The sequence below is a fragment of the Myotis myotis genome, unplaced genomic scaffold (assembly GCF_014108235.1).
Source record: "Myotis myotis isolate mMyoMyo1 unplaced genomic scaffold, mMyoMyo1.p scaffold_m19_p_2, whole genome shotgun sequence".
NCBI lineage: Eukaryota > Metazoa > Chordata > Mammalia > Chiroptera > Vespertilionidae > Myotis > Myotis myotis.
Genome location: NW_023416324.1, coordinates 72422613 through 72441527, shown reverse-complemented (window position 1 = coordinate 72441527; position 18915 = coordinate 72422613).

Sequence of the window (18915 nt, the reverse complement as noted above, 5' to 3'; positions counted from 1 at the left end):
GTTGTGACTTAACAGAAAGGGAAAGTAGCAATAGAAAGTGGGTTGGCTAACAGGAAGACTATTTTCGGGGCAATGGGTGGAGCAGCTGAGTAGGTCGCCCATCCTCACTCCCACCACTTCCCGGCCACATGTGCAGAGCCGCTGGCCATGTACTGGTCACCTTCAGAGAAGAGTCTGCTCTTTAGGGGAATTGAACATCAGCCTCAGATGGTCTAGGGCCGTGGTCGGCAAACTGCGGCTCACGAACCACATGCGGCTCTTTGGCCCCTTGAGTGTGGCTCTTCCACAAAATACCACGTGTGGGCACAAATGTACAGTGCGATTGAAACTTCGTGGCCCATGCGCAGAAGTCGGTATTTTGTGGAAGAGCCACACTCAAGGGGCCAAAGAGCCACATGTGGCTCGCGAGCCGCAGTTTGCCGACCACTGGTCTAGGCCTCCTTGAGTAATGGTTGGCCCTCCAGAGAGAGGTGTTGGCCCTGAGCAGGGAGCATGCAGGGGTGTGGGGAGCATCCTGTCAGTCTGACTTCTACTTCTGTGACCTAAAGTGAACAGTGTAAGCCCATATGCTCTACCTATCAATGCATACTCTTATACATGAATGGATGAGCAAGGATGGCCAGAGTTCTTCAAAATTAGATATTTCAATAGAAGGGTTAAAGTACAAAGTTGAGGAAATTTTCAAGAAAGTAGAGCAGAAAAAGAAAGATGGAAAATATTAGGGCAAAGTTAAAAGACATGCAGGATCAATTCAGAAAGCCCAACATCTATCTTGCAGTAATTCCTAAAAGAACAGAGAACACGAGGAAGAGAAATTATCAAAGGAAAGACAAGAGTTTTCAAATTGGAAAAAGCCATTGAGGATTGAGCATACAGAATTTTTAAATATACTTTGTGATAAAATATAGAACATGAAATATAAAGAAAAAGTTCTCAATGCTTCCAGGGAGTAAAGATATGGTACCATTCAAGAATAAAAATTAAAATGGCTTTGGCCTTCTTGTCACTAATTTTGGATGCCAGAAACGTAACCTAGTGGAACAGTACCTTTATAGTACCAAATGACTTTTCATCTAGAATTACTACCCAAGCTATTCACCAAGCATCAGGGCAAATAGAGTTTTTCAGAACCACACTACTCAAGTTTTCAGTTAATAGTATTTATACGGTTGCCCCTTGGTATCCTTGGAGGACTGGTTCCAGGATCCCCTTCTGATACCAAAAATCCACTGATGCTCATGTCCCTTATATAAAATGGAATAGTCTTTGCTTATAACCTGCACACATCATTCCATATACTTTAAATCATCTCTAGATTATTTATAATACCTAATAAAATGTACATGTTATGGAAATAGTTGTTGTACTGTATTATTTAGGGAATAATGACAAGAAGAAAAGTCTGTATATATTTAGTATAGGCATAGCCATTGTAGGCCTAACCACACGACACATGTCATCAATGACTTACCATTTTTTTCTGAATATTTTTTATTTGCAGCTGGTTTAATCTAAGGATGTGGTATCCATGAACATAGAGGGCCAACTGTACAATTATAATATTACAAAAACAGACAATTTATTTCTAATTGTCAGAATTAATTTGTTCTATAGACAAAACAAAGACTTAAATGTTTATCCATTGTCTTTTCTGTTCTTGATGCTATAATAAAATACCACAGACTCAGTAGCTTATAAACAACAGAAATTTATTATTCGCATTTCTGGAGGCTGGAAGTTCAAAATTAGAGGCTCATCAGGCCTTCTTCTGGGTTGCAGACTGCTGACTTTCTTACATGTTGAAAGGGGCAAGCAAGCTCTCTGGGGCCTCTTTCATAAGAACACTAATCCCACCCTCATGACCTATGCAACTCCTAAAGGCTCCACCTCCCATGAAATGGGGGAACACAAACATTCAGTCCATAGCACTGAAAGATCACTTGTCTGTGCACTCCAATAGATGAAAGTGAAATCCAAGAAAGAGGAAGTCATGGGGTCAAAAAATATTAGAAATAACTTAAGGGTATAATTAAAATTTAGAAATCATGGCAGCATCTGTGGTACATACCTAGAAGACAATGAGGCAACATTAAGCCATTCAAAAATAGTATGTTTAAGAAACTAGATGATTTTGATTATATAGTAACTAGGGGCTGAGTGCACGAATTCGTGTACCTTGAAAGGAACTGTGGGCCACAAGGCTGTGGTGGGCACAGGGCGGGTCTCGGCCCATCCTCTGCACCCCCACCTGGCCCCTGCTACCATGGTCCCTGGTCCCTTGTCTGCCCACAGCCCCCCTTCACAGCTGCTGCTCCCACACACTGACGATGCTGGCCTGGCTCGCACCCGCTGACAGTGTGGAGTGATTGGGGCCAGCACCAGCAGCAGGTGCTAGTGGAGGCTGCTTCCCTGATCGCCCCTCAAGAGCAGGGGGAAGTGGAGAAGCCCTCAGTGGCCATAGGGGCCAGCAGTCACCACTTGCACCCGCTGATGGCGCCAAGCAATCAGGGCCAGCACCGAGCAGTGGCTCTGGTGCCAGCAATGGGTGAGAGCAGGGCCAGTGTCAGCAGCAGGTGCAAGTGCCTGGAGGGACCGTGGTGCACAGGAGCAAAGAATTTTCAGTAACCACCAGAGGCTTGCCCCAATGACAGTGACCAGCGCCCTGCCTTGGTCTGGCACCCCCGCTCACCTGCCCCACCATCCCGCTACATCCGATGCCTACCATGTTCTGCGTACGCCCCCGGTGGCCAGCGCATGTCATAGTAACCGATTGTTCAGTTGTTCTGCCGTTCGGACTATTTGCATATTAGGGCTTTATATATATAAGCTAGTGACCCAGTGCATGGATTCATGCACATTGAAAGGAAATTGGGAGCCCATGCCCATGTGCCCTGGGAGTTTCCATATCCCCGTGAGCTGTCAGGAAGTCGCGTGGGGAGTCTGTCTTCCCTGCAGCTTCCTGAAGAAATGTTTCCAAATGTTCCTTCTATGGCTAGGTCGTGCCTTGCTGGCCAGAAGGTCCCCAGTGGACACCTTGGGCCATGCTGGACACTTTCCACTGCTCGGAGCCGGATAAGAGATGCTCTGAGGTGAACAATACAAAGTTGGGGATCTTGGGGGGCAGGGGTGCTCTGTTGCCCATGCCCCCACCCTTCAGATCCATCTCTCTTTGACTTTTACCCCAATTGTCAGTTGCCACCCTGTGGCCACTGTTATATTGCTGCCTTCCTCTGTAGCTCTGAGGCAATCAATAAGGGGTGAGATTTGATCTCGATGCCTGAGGCAGAGTTCCAGGAGCCTGTTGGCGATACCAGGCTCCTCCTGGTTACTCCGAGTGTCCGCGCTTCAACCATTCTCAGGAGATTGTAACTGCAGGCTTATGGGTACGAGGGATGTAGCAGTGCACTAAGTGGCAGGCAGCTGGGAAGGAGCCCAAGCCTGGGCTGGGCACTGCGCTGCTCCCACTCATCCCAGCCCTGCTGCGCCTGCCATCACCGCTGCCAGAGAGGCTCCCGCCACCGCAGCTGCACTCACCAGCCATGAGCCTGACTTCTGGCTAAGTGGCACTCCCACAGTGGGAGTGCACTGACCACCAGGGGGCAATTCCTGCATTTAGCATCTGCCCCCTGGTGGTCAGTGCACGTCATAGCTACTGGTCGACTGGTCGTTCCAGGCATTTGGTTATAATGGTCACTTAGGCTTTTATATATATAGATGAAGATATATGTTTTCTATTGTCAATTAGTTTAAAAAAGAAAAGCAAGTAGAAACCCCAGAAGAAAACAAAAATCAGAGGTAAAAATCCTAATTTCAAATTAAAAGCAACCTACTAGTAAATTAAGGCATAGTTGTGAGAAACTGATTAGGGTAAGGAAAGATGTTTTTGTTTGATTTTGAAATTCACTTTTAAGTGGATTATTTTCTTCCTTGAAGATTTAGTAAATAAAATTTATATATTTGTAGAATTATAAAAACTGCTTATTGGTTTTCAAGTTTTATAATACATTTTTAGAAAGTGTAAACAGCTTAATTTCAGTATCAGAATAGAATACCACTATTGCAAATCCAATAAATATAAAAAGGAATGGGGCAATTATGCCAAAGATAGGGTGTGAAGGAAGTAGGGGTAAAGGGGAGGGGAGAGTAGGGGGACAGTTTCTTCATTTACATAGTGAGGAGTCAAGTGGAACACTTTCTAAAATTATGAAGGTTAGCTGAGTGCTGGAAATATCAAGAGAAACATTATGTAAGTATATGATTGCCTAATCACTAAGCTGTACACCTGTAATCAATCCTATATAATAAAAGCCTTACATGCAAATCAACCGAATGGCAGAATGAGCAGTGGAATCAGCAGTCGCTATATGTGCACTGACCACCAGGGAGCAGACACTCAGTACAGGAGCTACCCCAAGCCCACAGGCCCAGGCCAGCCAAGGCAGGTGCCAGCAGGGTCCCCCAATTGCCCTGCCAGTCACCCCACAGAGGGAGGCGACCAGCGGTGGTGGCAGGGGGTGGGGCTGGCAAGTGGGCAGCGCCAGGCTAGCCAAGGCGGTGCCAGTAGGGGCCCACCTGATCGCCCAGCAGGTCACCCCACAGATGGATCCTGATCTCCGGCCAGGCCTAGGGACCCTACCTGTGCACAAATTCGGGCCTCTAGTACAAAATAATATTGAAAGGAAACTATAATTGAAAAATAAAAAATAATAATAATAAAGAAAAATTAAATTTTGAAGGTGAGAAGAAACAGAGATAGTGAGAGGATATGTTAACACAAATCCTTGTGTGCATAAGTCAATAAGTACTGAAGAAAGTTGACAAATCAATAAATTGAGGTATAAACACATTGTTTAGTATTTTATGGCAACCACCAGAAGAACTGAAATCATAATTGGCTAAAGTTGGTTATAGGGAGTTAAACAGGACAAGGGTGGGGAGAAGGAGATTTTAATTGTGTTATGTACCATTTGCATGCAATTTTCATCACATGTATTAATTGAAAGTAAAAGTGGAAGTAATAATACTTTTACCTAGTATTGGCACTGGTGAAGAAAACAGACCCTCTTATACTCTGAATGCCTGAGTGAAAATTGAATTGGTCCAAATTTTTGAAAGGGCAATTTTGTAGTATTAAAAAGAATTAAGCTCTCACTCTAATAATAATAATATTGTTTCAGTTTTCAAACCACAAGGACCTTGTTGAGCAGCAGCTGGCAAACCAACCAAGAGGAAGCAGAGGGGTACACAAAGTTTTTCCTTCATGTGTGAACGTAAACACACACATGCTCACGCCCTGCTGCGTGTCTCAAATATTGACTCACTGAAGTGGAAACATCAGCTGCCCAGGTTCTTAGAGTTCTCCCATCTCCAGCTTTAATCGCTTGTAGTGATCCTCACATGGAAGGCTGTCTCTGGTGGTTTCTCCATCCTCACATGACTCATTTTGGTTCACTTTTTGTGGAGGCGACTAACTTGGGAGCTGGGACTTTTTGCTCCTAAGAGAGTCCGGGGCTAACCGCAATGTTCCAAAGCCTGTGGTTACTGGCCAACCACTTGGAAGTCCTGCCCTTGAGTCTCAGCCCTCTCTTTGTGGTTACTCAGAAGAGGCCTGTTTCCAAATGTGGCCAGTCTATTAGAGGCGGCCCCCGTGGCCTGACATGCACACTCTTCCTGTGTCATCGCTGATGTTATGGGAAAGAGAACACCATCGCCGTTGGAAAGCTTCAGCAACTACTGTCCAACTTGACTTGAGAAGCAAGGCCAGATTCTTCCCATGATCAGTGATGAGACTTTTGGGAAATACTTATGGTCACACTACATTTTTGTAGAACATAACAGTTAACACATAATTACTCACAACAGCCCATAATCTCTACTTTAGATAAGAAAAACGATGCTCAGTGATGATAAGGCAATTGTCCATGATCCTACTGCTGGAAAGAAGTAAAGTATGGATTAAGATCCAGATCTTCTGATTGCTAACTTTGTGTTTTTTCACATTACACAAACATGTTCTTTAAGACTTCTTAGTAAGATAACTTTTTTAAAATATTTTTTATTTATTTCAGAGTGGAAGAAAAAAGAAGAGAGAGGTAGAAATATCAATGATGAGAGAGAATCACTAATTGGCCACCACCTACACGCCCCACACTGGGCATCAAGCCCATTACCAGAGCATGTGGCCTGACTGGGAATGGAACTATGACCTCCTGGTTCATAGGTCAACACTCAATCACTGATGAGTGATGGCCAGACTGAGATGACTTTTAAAATATATATATATATTTTTATTGATTTGAGAGAGAGAGAAAGGGAGAGGGAGAGAAAGATAGAAGCATCAATAAGAAACATCAACATCCATTGGCTGCCTCCTGTGTGCCCCCTGCTGGGGATTGAGCCCACAACCCAGCTATCTCTTGGTGCATGGGCCAATGCTCAACACTGAGCCACACCAGCTGGGCATGAGATAGCTTTTTACTTTGCTTCAGATTTGTAGAAATTACTGTTCCAGATGGTGATATCCAGCATCTTACTTTGTTGGGCTTTGGACTCGATCCTAAATTTTCTACTTAAAAACTGTGTGTCCTTGGTCAAGTTCACACAACATCTCTGAGTCTCCATTTCCTCATCTGTAAGATGGAAATAGTAATACTTATCTCCATTGAGAGTTCACCAGGATTATTATGAAGTTAAAATGACATCATGTCACCAAGCAGTAAGAAAGACCTCAAAGTGGTGATCAGGCTGTCAATGTGAAGATGATTACTTCGAAATACGTTAACACATTAAACAGCCTTCCCCAATGTCCTCTTCAGATATGTTCCTAATTACCTACTCTCCTGTCTTCTAAAATATCGACCCATCTTTACTACATTAACTTAAAAAGATAGTCAACTTTGTAAGGATAGGAATTTTGAGTTAGTAAACTCTCTTGCCAAAAGCAATGATAGAAGTATTGTTATATGGGGACACTGAGCATCCAATGTGGGCACATGCAATCAGAAGACAGTGAGTCCCATTCTTTCTTGACCACAAGACTGTGGTTTCTCGAGGGATGGAAGCTGTGTGCATGGTACATGGGCTTGTTTTCAATTGATGAGACAGCATCTTTTCTATCCAGAAGGAGGCATTTGTTAAGTGTCAGTATTGCAGGTGTTTAGAGGAGTGGAAAGCGTGTGCTCTTGTTAAATTCATGCTTTCCAGCTTCATAGGCAAACACATGAAGACTATTATTACAGCGTTTGCACATTGTAGAAACGAATGCGAGACCAACCCAGAGGCTTCTGTGCTCTTCAAAGGAGGATGGACAGGAGAGGGGGAGTAAAGTAGACATCTTGTCTACAATGAGAAGACTGTGACACTGGCTCTAGCCATCAAGGGATAGAAAAGCTAAATCATTTTAAGTGAATTGGGGTATGTCCATGAAGACGCCAAATGCATAAGAAGGGAAGGGGATGAGGAGGAAAGGTACATGTATAAGAAGCAAGATAGGTGTAGTTCCCTTACAGGAGACTCGTTCTTTGTGATAATATAAAGCAACAACACCCAAATGTGCATAGAGGAACCTAGGATCTCACTAGCACAGTGAGGCTCATGGAAAGGCCTTGATGATGTGTCTATGTGGGGAACTCTGAGAAGGCAGGCCATCATAGACCCTCAGAGTAAAAACCCACCTGCTCCTTAGAGGAAAAGGTGTTGAAATTGGATGACTGATTGTCAAAATCTTGATTTAAAAGATAGGCATTAGGTTGTACCAACCCTTGAAAGGGTTAAAGAGAATAAAACGTGGCAGAGAAAAACTTATTGTGCTTAGCAGATATCTTGCAGAAAGCTTGCAGCCTTGAGCATGGCACAGCTCAGATAACTAGCAGACACTGGCATGGGAGGAACCAAGAACGGAGTGGACCCTTACGTCAGCAGAATGGCTTGCAGCCAGCAAAAGTTAGTAAAAACTGTTTCTCCCTTCTGTCTTTGCTGACTCCATTTTGTCAGATTCAGCCCACCTGCACCTAGGTGCCTGGAATAAAAATCTTTTTTTGATACATTATGGCCTCATGTCATAGGTATGCGACCCCGGTCCACTCGGAACCTTTCAACCCTGAGTATGAAAGAAAAATTACCGAAAAAGAGAGGATTTCTCTGATAAGCTATGAAATCCTGACCAATTGTGTTGAAAGACATGATTTGTCTTCAAACACAAATCAAAACTCAGAGTGGGCATATTTTGCAGCACTAAAGAGACCTGAGTTCACACATATAAAATATTGAGAAAGTGAATAGAAGATGGAAGAGAAAAAAAGTATAAGTCAAAATTTCAGAACAGTGATGCTCAACAGGGAAGGGAAGGAGATGACTTTGTCCCCTATCCCCTTCTAGGGACATTTGACAATGTCTGGAGGCAGTTTTTGATTGTTACAACTACAGGAGAGAGATGTTGGCATCTAGTGGGTAAAAAGGGGCAGAGATGCTGCTAAACATCTGACAACACACAGGACAACCTCCCCCTGACCCCAATGAAGAACTATTTAGCCCAAAATGTCAATAGTGGAGGCTGAGAAACCATTGTTTAGATCTATCATCTTTTATACCAGATATATTAACTATTAAATAATAGTTAACCCCTGCTTCAGTGACCAAGCCTGCTGGGCCCTCATCCTTCAGTGATATTTGGTCACTGAAGCAGGGGTAACTACTGTAATTGAATGACAAAACACCACAGGTGAGAACAGAGGCATATGCTAGAAATAGAATAAGTTATATGATTTATAAACTCATTGCAAATCTTAGCTTTTCCCCACAAATCTCTTACCTTAAACTTTTCAAATATGAAAAATAAGAATTTAATAGAATCATATTTTTGCTATACAAATTTTTATAATGACATTATTACTACTCTTATAGGCATTATTATTCTTTGCAAGTCACATGAATTGCCTTATTTAATGTTTACAATTTGATATAATTATCTCAATTTCATAGACCTTGAGAGGTTAAATTTTAATAGTTTTTGGACATCTGCTGTGTGTCGGATGCTGTGTTAGGCACTGAGGTAGTTCCCTGGACAGATAAAAGCTTAGTCTTAAGAAGTTCAAAACCTCCTGGGGACACAGCAATGTGATAGACATAATGATAGAAGTATAAACACAGCCGTGGGAGGACGGGGGAGAAAACCACAGTTATTTGCTTGAGGTTACAAAACCAGTATTTGGCAGAACTGGGACTTGTCTTAAGGTCTCTCAATCTCAAGTAGGTCCTCTGTCTTGGCCATTTAACTCCCTTAGCTTTTTTAGAGAAGTAAACACAAAACTGGAAAAAAAAGTCATAAGATAAATCCATAAATTACCTAGTGGGCAAAGTTTAAACACATTGTTAAAAGGGTAGACAAGGATAGGATATGAAAAGGGAAGATAAGACCTAGCAGAACAGAGAAAACAAAACGCTGCTGGCTTCAAACCCATCACGGGGCTGTTCTTGAAGTTTGTAGTTATATTAAGACCCACGCCCCCGGAGTCATCTTTGAGTTGGAGGAACAGGAAACAGAAATCTCGTGGTTGGGCTAAGTCCCTTCAAATGTGGCCAAGTTTCCCCTTCTTCCGTGGAAGCTGGGTGTAAGGAATTCTCCATGTAGGGAGACTGTCTTAGGCGAGTGGGAGGAGCGGCCTGGCAACCAGGCAAACATGGGGGAAGACACCACAGTGGCCCATCAGCTCTTTCTGTCTCTTTCCCTCCCCCAAACCTGGATGGAAATATGAAGCCACAATTTGCTCGCAGTTACTCATTCTGATGACAAACAAGAAGCTGATTCCATGAAACATCATTTTGCAGCTGTTTGCTTCCACTTCCACTTCCCAGGAGATGAGCTTTTTGCCATCTACTTACTTACATGGTTCTGAGCCCCGGGAAAATCCAGGCAGCACTTGCTGGAGGATGAGGGCCCAGCAGGCTTGGCCACTGAAGCAGGGGTAAGTCACTCCTTCTGACCTTTCTGGTGGAGACTGGAGTAAGGGGACCCATGCCAGTGACACAGCGTACTTAGTATTTTCCACCCAGGCCAGGGCTTTGTCCCGAGGAGAGAAGTAAACACGAACCTTCCAGTTGTAAAGTCTTGATGTTGTCACGGGTCAGTCCTCCCCGCCCCCTACCTTTTCTGTTGCTGAGGCTGAGTTACCAGCACGTGTATTCTGTTTGGCGCTTCGCCATGGCCACAGTGGACTGGACTGGAGCCAACACCCCACCCTGCCAGGCCAATACATACCCTCCTGGGAACTTGAAAACCACACTCGGAGACTCTGAACAAGTCCAACTCAAGGTGCTTCGTCTTTGCTCTGTGTTAAAATTGCCCAGGGAATTTTGTAAACATACACACACACTCACAAACATATACTCACACACTCACACACACTCACACACACACATATACTCTCACACATGCACTCACACACACTCACATACACATACGTGCACACACACACAAACTCATACACTCACATGCATACACACATACTCACATGCACACTCACACACATACACATGCATTCACATATACATACACATACATACACACACTCACATACACACTCATACACACTTATATACACATGCTCACACATACACACACTCACCTACATACTCATACACACACACACACTCACACACTCACATACATACACACACACACGAACACTTCTCTGCAGAGCCACTAGTGTAGCTGGCAGTGGCACAGGTGCACAGAGAAGCAGACACACAGAGGACAGCAAGGAAGTTGGAATGAGAGACCAGGGCTCTGAAAAGAGTAGGCAGTGATCTCGATTCTTGAGAGCTTTCTAGTTCTGGGTTGTAGTCCTGTCCTTGAAATTTCCTTTCAAAATGTTTCTTCTGAAGATGCTTTGAGTGGCTTCTATTACATACAAAATGAGCCTTCACCAAGCCATTCTCACAGCCCATCCAACACAGGTCATTACATCCTGCTTATTTATCTCAGAAATCTCTCTTTAATATTGTCCTTGTGGTCTTTTCAATGGAGTTATTATCTTGCCCTCCTTCAGTTGCTCCCTGGCCTCTCCTCTCACTTCTCTCTTCTCCTCCAGCCTTCACATAAAACAGATTTGATTCATCCATCTCCAATCTTAGAGTCCTTTACTGGTTCCTCATTGCCTGTTAAAAATAACAAAAAAGTTTTGTATAAATTGACCTGTAAAAATATCTCTAGTATGTTACTAACTAGAAAACAATTACAGATCAATAGGTATAGAATACTTTAGTTTTTCTTTTTAAAATGTGATTTAGATATTTATACATAAAAATGCCTGGATAAATTCAGGAAAAAAGGGACATTTATTAAACTATTAGAAGCAGTTTCCTTAATGAAGTGGTTTTGGATAAGCAGAGAGGGAATTTCCATTATGTCTTATTTTCTATAACATTTAGTAAATGAGAATATAGATCATATTTCAACTTTTAAAAACTTCCTTCCAATATATATTTTTAAATTTCCACAGTCCTTCACATTCTTACTCCCATCTACTTCCCCGTATCCTCTCCCACTACCCAGTGGCACATGCCCTCCATCTAGTCCAGGTTTTTCATTCTTCCCCAAACATAGCATCTCCTTTCATGAAACTATGGCATTGTCTGTTCTGTGCCTTCTTCTTGAAATGCCTGCACTCCATTTTTCATCTGAAACACTTCTACTTTTCATTTTTGACCCAACTCAAATATCACCTCCACTGGGAAGCCTTCCTAGATTGATCCATCCCTGTCTCATGTCAGAGTTAACTGTTCTGCACCAGTGGCCTCATGGTCTCCTGCTTCTCTGTCTGCTCTAACACCACAAAATTGTGCCTGATGAGATCACATGATTGCCTCTCCAACTGGAGATAAGCTCCTTGAAGTTAAGAGCTGAGGCTTATTCATCTCTGTCTCTTCTGTATCTAGCAGACAGCTGGGCTAACAACACCCTTCGTTGATTGTTGAATGAATGAATGAATGAATGAATGAATGGTAAATGGGCTCTTCTACACAAAGTAGAACCGTGATGTAGTTGCAGCCTTCCCTGCCTCTACCAGATAAAGTTGACCAAGTAGAACTCATCTCAGCCCTTTCCTGAGCCACTGTCAAGCTCACAGTTGTTGCTTTCACCAGCTAGTAGCCCAGTGGTGGATGGTAACTGGTGATATGGCCCTTTAAACACCACGTAGGTTAATTGGAAATGTGTTTCTAGTGGTAAGTGACTAACAATAAAATAATGAGGCTCTGCCTATTCTGAAGATGTCTACGTGATGGGTCGAAGCTTATTTCTGTGTGAGTATCACTACTCCCTCTCTCCCAGCACTCTGAAGAGAATGCCTTCATTGCAGAACCTCTGACTTCTCCCCCTTCCAAAGAGGAAAAGCCATTATTGCTGGGAGAGAAGCTAAGTCTGCGAGGGAGAAAGGACGGTCGTGGAAGCCGGAGACGAGGAGTTTTCTTCAGGGCGATGAGAATAGTCCCATCAGAGCAGCCAGGTGCAAAGGAGAAAAGAAATTTAGTGAATGTCTATGAGTTCCTGGTTACATCTGTTTTCTGTAATGACTTTCATGAGGGATGAGCAAAGAATGAAGTTCCTTTGAAATTAGATTTTGGCTATTGCTCTGTGTTTCTAAATGCAACACTGCACCAAGGCCAACACACAGAAGTCCTACACATGGATGAGAAGGGCCTTCAGAACAACCAAAACTCACCTTTCACTCGGGGCTTTGCTAGCTCCACAGTGATGAGAGACCGGGCCATGGCAAGTAGAGGTGGCAGAGGTCCAGAGTTAGTCAGTTCTGGCTGCCGGGGGCTGACAGAGACAGGGAAGCAGTGGATCCTGGGGCGAGGGTGGAGGGCAACACAAACTGAGCGCAGTACTTACATTCACTGGGGTCTTCAGCCAGGGGTGTCCAGGAGTCCATGGGGATGGGTTGCAGGGAAGAAGGGAAAACTCAAGTTGGAATCAGGTTACAGTTTGATGTAACCAGACAGGCTTCCACCCAGACCAGGATGCCCCAGGGCAGCCAAACCTGGGTCATGGAGGCTACTACTGGCAGGTGGCAGCTCTGGGGCAGCCAGCGTTTCTAATGTTTCAATAGTAGTTTACTCAGAGGAGCCTCTAGAACAGTGGTTCTCAACCTTCCTAATGCCGCGACCCTTTAATACAGTTCCTCATGTTGCGGTGGCCCCCAATTTCATTGTTACAAATTGAACATAATTAAAGCATAGTGATTAATCACAAAAACAGTATGTAATTATATATGTGTTTTCTGATGGTCGTAGGCGACCCCTGTGAAAGGGTCGTTCGACCCCCAAAGGGGTCGCGACCCACAGGTTGAGAACCTCTGCTCTAGAATATACTCATAATCCCCCACATGGCTGCACATCTTAAGATCAGAAGGCGAAGTTTCCTGGGGCAAGGTGAGCATTAGAGAGACAGCAACACATATGGCTAATTAACTGTGGGGTGGGGGGATCTTGAGCATGGCAGTCCCTGTGGTCTAGGCTGTTGCTGAAAAGCTGAACTTGGGTAAGGAAATAGCAGAGGTCAAGCAAGGTGGCTTAAGGAAGGACCACATCATCTGGGGATGAAAGCAGTGGGGGCATTGGACTGCCAGACAGAAAACCTCACTTTTATCATATGAAAAACAACATCCAATATCTTATACATAAAAGTGCCTGACATATCATGTGCATTCATTCATTTATTCATTTCACAAACGTATTGGGCATTTGCTGTGTGCCAGGTACCTGGCAAGGCTCTTAGACACAGGTGAGCAGATAGATGTGGTCCTGGCCCTTGGGGGGCTTACATTTTACTGGAGAATAAAGATGTTGGTTGGATCTGGATCCCTACTGCCTGGCCTCTCGCCCACCTCTTTCCTGTGGAATGAGCTTGGGCCAGTGCTTTTAGAAACTGCAAGCAGGAAAGGGAAGACTCAGAATACCACATTTTAGGACAGATGGGAAAATGAAACTGATCTCCTGGCCATGGCCATCCTCTCCACCATAAGGGATTTGTGGGGAGGCTGAGGAGGTTCCAGAATAAGGCCAGGAAATGATTACGGCCTCCTCCCAGGCCTTTCCAAGAAAACCATAAATCTTTTTCCAGGCCTCCACCAACAGCAAGGATATAAAACCTGCACTTAAACAACTCTTGGGGCAGCAGCCGAACCTCTGATAGGCCATTTCTAGAGACTGATTAGAAGGTTGGAAAAGAGGACCATAGGAGAGAAATGAAAAGAACTGTGATGATCAACGGTAGAGCTAAAAATACTATAGTGGTGTTTTAATTAAGGTTATATATAACCAGTTCTTTTCCTACTCTATGGAGAACTGTTTAAGATACGATATATTTTTGGCCCTAGCCAGTTTTACTCAGTGGATAGAGCGTCAGCCTGCGGACCAAAGGGTCCCAGGTTCGATTCTGGTCAAGGGTACGTACCTTGGCTGGAGGCTCCTCCCCAGCCTGGGCCCTGGTCAGGGTGCATGTAGGACACAACCAATTGATGTGTTTCTCTCACATCGATGTTTCTCTCTGTCTTTCTCTCTCTCTTCCACTCTCTCTAAAAATCAATGGAAAAATATCCTCGGGTGAAGATTAACAAATAACAAACAAAGATAGATTATATTTCTGTTATAGTGGGAATATTTTGAGTTAGATGTAGGAAAAGACTTCCTGACTCTAAGAATGGTTAGATGCCAACAAAGTGGGTTATAGAATAAAACCAGCTTTCTTATATTTGAAAGAACAAACTTGTAGGTAAAGTAACCAAACCTAGCCCAAATGAATGCTTGTCATCTGAGTCTATCCTTCAAGGCCAGAACCAAAGAAACGCTGCCCAGTCTCAGTGATTAACATCTCCAGTGTGTAAGGAAGACTGGCCACCTGCAGGCTGAGGGGATTCAATCCCCCTTGAAGACTCTGCTCGCGAGTCTCCTTTAGGGCTTCCAGCCCATCTTCCACCTTCTCCATCCAGCTCATTGCCCACGAGGCTGACCTTCAGGAACTGTGCAAGGACTCCGGGCCCCTGGGCTTGGAGCTGGGTTCTACCAGCTTGCTTCAGAAAGCAAGGCTGCGTATCCATCCAGCCTTGTCCCTGATGGTTTGATAGAGGCTAGATTGCTTTACAGGATGCTGTAGGTCCCATTGCGTGACCTTTCATACAGCTACAGTTCTCCCTGGGGTCAGGAAAATGCTCCCCCGTCACACTCTCAGGCCCAGAGGTGGTAACAGACTGCTGCCAACCCTGAACTTCCCCTAACTCTGCCCAGACCTTTGTAAATAGTCCTTTAATAAGCACGCCTTAATCAGCTCTTTGGGTGTATGTACCACCTGGCTCCAGCTGGAATTCTGACTCACACTCTGTGAATCGGTCTTAAGGCATTTCATTCAATATTTACTTTAACAAAAAGGTTTTGAGCAACTACTTTATACAAGTGATAAATACTGAAGGACTTAATAACATCTAAACATTTTTGAGTGTCTGGTATGTTGGACACTCCATATGTATATGGAGTAAACACCAATGTATATGATGTAAACACCACAGCAATTTTGTGGCCAAGTTGTTTTTAAACCTCTTTCCAGGTATGAAAACTAATGTTCATTACAGTCAAGTATCTTGCCTGAGGCTACATCACTAATAAGTAGAAGAGACAGATTCAGACCGAGATAGAATGTGTTTTTAAACTTAGATTTTAAACTTCTCTTTATGGCCTCATATACAATGATAATTGTGACAGGGTGTTCAGAGAGATCAAAAACAAAGGAGGAGGGAGTAACTGAACCATGTGCCAAGAACTGGGTACAGAAAACTAAGCTCTGTTTTTGAAACTTGAAGTCTAGACAGAGTGCAAATATATACAGATGACTAACTGGATGAAAAGCTTATTAGATAACCAGGGATGGGAGAAGAGCATTATGGAGAGAGGACCATCGTGTACAGTGTTATGCTTAACATTCCACAATGGTAAACGTTCCACAATTGGTCCTCCATCCTCCCCCAAAGCCCTGATGTATAGTATTTGCCAATTTCTGTGGTGTAAATACCCCCATCATGATTGATGTATAGCATCACTGAGTGGGGAGTGGGGAAGAGATGTGCACAGTTGGGTCTTGAGAGTCGATTCAAGCCTGCTCCAGCTCACTGCTGAATTTATGTGCAATAGTGAGTCATGAAACAGAATGGTGTTCTTGGGTTCCACAAGCTGCTGGAGCTCTAGGAAGCAGAAGTGAGAAAGGCGGAGTGGGATCAGGGAGGGATGAGACTGGAGAGGAGGGAGAAAAGACCACGGAAGGGGGCTTTGGCTGAAAGGCAAGAGCTGCACTGTCTAATTTAGCACTTACACGTTGCTACTGAGTGCTTAAAATGTGACGGGTCCAAAGTGCTGCAAGAACAAACTATACACTGGTCTTTGAAGATTCCACACACACACAAAAAGAATATAAGTGATCTCACTAATATATTTATGTGAAGTACATGTTAAAATAATGCTATTTTGGATATATTGGATTAGTTACATATTTACAATTAATTGCATCTGTTTCTTTTTAAAATGTAGCTACTAGAAAATTCCAAACTACACATGTGGCTGCTATTATATTTCTTTTCGGTAGCTTTGGACCAGAGACTATGGACTTTATTTAGCAGGCAACAGAGAGCCTTGGAAGAGGTTTAAACAGATGTGGTCTGCTGCCCGCCAAGCCCCATCTGGTGCTGTGTGGGGCTCTCCATGGCCAGGCAGGCGGAGGGAAACTTGATGGAGGGAAACAGGGATGTGGGACCAAATGCAGGCAGAGGACATGGGGATGAGGGGGAAGAGAGCAGCCTGTTGGGACAGCGTGGCCAACTGGATGTGGGAGGCAAACCGAGGGAGGAATCAAGGAAGATGCTCAGGTTTCTGGCTCGGGCAGTGGTCTACAAGGGAGTGGTACTAGCAGAGGTAAAAGTACAGGAGGGCGGAAGGCTTCTTAAGGGAAGGGGATGAGATCAGTTTCAGATGTGACGAGCCCAACCTGATAGGGAGCTTACCAATGTCCAATAGGTAACTGGGTATGGGGGTCTGCAGTCCTGTTGGAACCATCTTAAAAATATATCCAGTTTAATTATCTCCTGCCACCTACACTGCCACTGCCCTAATCGGAGCCATTGTAATATCTCATCTGGATCATTGCCACAGCCTCCCAGCTGGCCTCCCTGCTGATGCATTTCCCTGTGTTTTCTCGTCTACCAACAGCCAGAGTAACGGTGTTAAAAGCCCCATCGGCACATGGCATGCCTCCCTTTCAGCCCTCCAGTGACTTGCATGCGCTCAGAGTTCATGCCTCTGTGCACTGACCCTGCGTGGCCTGGCCCTGCTGCTCTGAGCTCCTCTGCTCTCTCCCCCAGTGACTGCTCCAACCGCACGGCCTCCCACTGTCCCTGGAACTCACCAGGAAGCCTCCTGCTTTGGGAGCCTTTACACCTGCCCCCACCATCCCCCCACCACCACCCCGTGGATTTCTAAGGAGCTGTCTCCCTCGCCTCCTTCAATCCTTCCTTCTTCCCCTTCCCTGTGAAGACTTTCTTCACAGTCCATTTAATATGACATCCCACTCTTTCCTATTGCTTCTTTTTTCATTGACTCATGACTATTAATCATGCTATAAATGTTATTTAAGACCACATGCTATAAATGTTAAAAGACCACATGTTTAATGTGGTCTTCCTCATTAGAGTGTAAGCTCTATAAGGGCAAAAAAAAAAAAAATGTCTGTTTCCATCTCTGCTGCATCCTCTGTACCTGGAATTGTTCCTGACACACAGTAGATACCGGACGAATATTTGTCGAATGAATGAATAGACCACGAGGTGAGTATGTAAGTCCTAGAAACAGACCTGCCTTTGGAATCGCAGCTCTAACACTCGTCATTGTGACCTAAAACTGGTTATGTGACATCTCTGAGCCTTAACTTCCTCATTTACGAAATGGAGAGATTAACAGTGCCTCCTACAAAGATCATTGTGAGGATGCATCCAGTGAAGAAATATGTACGGGACCCCTCCCATGTGCCAGGAGCGGTGTTCAATCGGGATTAAATGAGATCATGGACAGAAGACTTGGCCAATGTGTGTGCCATATTGTAAGCCCTCTGTAAATGTTAGCTTTTACTGAGTAATAACAGGAAGAGGAGAGGGAGCACCAGGTGGTCAGGAGAGAGGGAGGTGTGAGAGGGAGATCTGGGAGAGGCCACGCTGGCCCAGGGGGAGTGAGCAGAGTGGGAGGAGAGGGAGGGGGCGGCTGAGCATGCTGAGTTCACAGGGATGAACCCAGGAGGGGAGCTGGGAAGCAAGTCAGACTTCCAAGGCCGCTTAGGGGGTGAAGGGGAATTCTGGTGTCATCATCAGTCAACCAGGGCTGGAATCTGAAAGAATTGCAGACGCAGACTCCCCGCCAAGGCACGAGTCACTCCTCCCAGGAGGGATGACACTGTGGGGCCCCCTGCAAGGAGCAGGGAGCAGTTCTTACTGTGAGAACACAGTAACCTGGCAGGGTCCCACTGCTTCTGACCGGGTCAGGCTTGGCTGGACTCTGGAGCCCGTGCCTCTCCACCTGAAAATCCTATGGGTGAGCCAGAGCCCCACTCTGGACAGCAGTGGACAGTCTGAGGGGTGCTGTGTCGGGGGATGGGGTCTCAGATGGCACGAGGATGAGGTCAAGGCCCTGGAGGTCACGGAGCATGCCCTTTCCCTCCGGACCTGGGGTGGCTCTGGCCCTTGCTGCCCTGGGCTGTGCTTTGCCTGGTCTTCCTGATGAATTTTCGGAAAGACTTTCCAGGTTGCTTCTCAGTTTCATGACTGGGAGTTTGGAGGAAGCCCAGGAGGTGATTCACCTCAGGTCCTTGTAGTGCTACAATGTCCC